General features: G+C 40.4%; 1 long non-coding RNA gene across 1 annotated transcript; it reads right to left on the reverse strand.

The window, feature by feature from the left end:
* Positions 1 to 572: 572 nt before the first annotated feature.
* Positions 573 to 1,845, reverse strand: LOC102193274 (uncharacterized). The gene is made up of 4 exons (XR_312568.1): positions 1,725 to 1,845; positions 1,133 to 1,229; positions 905 to 1,053; positions 573 to 728 (listed from the first exon to the last, which is right to left on the reverse strand). It is a non-coding gene; the product is annotated as an uncharacterized LOC102193274 (long non-coding RNA).
* Between the last annotated feature and the right edge of the window lie 6 nt (positions 1,846 to 1,851).

The raw sequence follows: 1,851 nt of genomic DNA on the forward strand, positions 1-1,851 counted from the left end.
GCGAGTGAATAATTTTACCAAGATGCCACATGAGAGACTGTAAAGCTGCACCAATAAGCTTTTAAAGAGATAAACTTACTATTGCACAGACTTACAAAAACCCCCAAATAAAACTGGCAAACAGATGATTAATAGCACGAGATAGGTGGTTTTAATGACATCATATTTTTATTAATAATAATAATATTAAGGATAATTGTATATTGATTCATTTCAGGTTTTCATGCAATTTTCATTATGTTTAGGATTGACTCCCCTAAATATTTACCTAAATATTTTAGTATTTGAATATTTGTTCACTTTAAGGATTTAGTTATTTATTCGTCTTAAAAAGCAGAAAGCTGTTTAATCTGACTTTCGTTTCCTTGGTGTTGCTCTCTGCTCCTGTTCTGTTTATCGAGTGACAGAAGGCTGCAGCTCTCTGAGTCTTCATATTACATGAAAGTAGAGCTGAAATCCCAGCAGGACTCCTTCCTTTAACTTGTGTGTAGGTAGATTTTGTCACATAATATAATTTATATTGTTATAAAGTTAGAAAAGATCAGAGACAGCTCTAATAGTCTACCCGTGAACAGTGCAAACTCCTTACTCTTCTTGCAGTAGAAGGTGAGTAGTGTTTGGGCCTGGTAGTGACGAAAGGTGTCCTGTAGCTGACGTGAGCACCGCAGGGTCAGAGTGTGAACCCTGGTCCTCCGGTCTCCTGTCTGGAGGGTGTAAGATAAAACAACCTGACACACAGGACAAGAGGAAAAAAAAACAGGTTTAGTGTACAGCTAACATGTAAACTGGTTCCCAGTATGTGCAGTTACCGTTTCATCGATACATCGATATCACCTTATTTGTAAACTACATCAGCAAAAAGCTTAAAAATTGTCACTATAATGGATTTAAATGACAGACCCACCTGTATGGCGACGCCCCTCGTCTCATCCAGAGCTCTGGTGTGTGCGAGCTCCACAGCCAGTGTGGTCCACGTGTCAAGGGTGGCCAAGGTGACACGTCCAGGGTTAGAACCAGGAACAAACAGCCCGTAACAGCCGGACACGCGTAAATCTAGTGAGACGCGTACAAGTAATGGAAGCATTTCTGCAGAGCACTCCCTGCAAAATCTTAACTAAGAAATAAATCTCACCTTTGCTGACAAATATCCTGAGCTCAGCCTTGTAGCCTGTGTGCGTCTCTACAGTCCTCTTTAGATCAGTGCTGAAACGCTCTCTGTCCAATTCTCCCTGTGGAGCATATAAAAAAATACCAGTTTACAACCAGACCTCACAAAACATTTTCCAAATCGTCATTATACAGATACAGATAAAAGACCTCCTGCAGTACTGATAAATCTGATGGCCTCTTTAATTTTCTCCAGATGGCTTTTTTCTAGTTCCATCTAGACCTCGTTTTTATTCTTGGTTTAAAAAGCACCATTTGTCACATGTATTTACACACATTTTAAACAGGATTTGTAAGAGTGAAGCAGAATGTAATTTGTCACCCCATTAGGATAACTAACTGCAGGCTGCAGGCTTTAAATTGAGCTGGACTTTAGTGTAGTGTCATTTTTAGTTACTGTGTCTCCTATGTGGCAACCTTCATGGTTATAAATGTGCCATGTTTGATGTTGCGGTGTTTACAACCATCACTTAATTCAGTATTATTCAACATCCAGGATTTTAACCATTTCATTTGTGGAATTCTCAGTGAAACAGTAGGAAAAGCTGCTGATTTACCTGGAGGTGGCTGTAAGTGTGCAGAGCTCCACCTGTCAAATATGGAATGTCGCCTGGCCAAGCCCCACCCACATCTTGGTGAGAGAGGACAAACAGATGAACACCACATCCCTGATGGACGCACTCC

The sequence above is a fragment of the Pundamilia nyererei genome, unplaced genomic scaffold (assembly GCF_000239375.1).
Source record: "Pundamilia nyererei isolate P.nyererei 1_Seehausen unplaced genomic scaffold, PunNye1.0 scaffold01941, whole genome shotgun sequence".
Lineage (NCBI taxonomy): Eukaryota > Metazoa > Chordata > Actinopteri > Cichliformes > Cichlidae > Pundamilia > Pundamilia nyererei.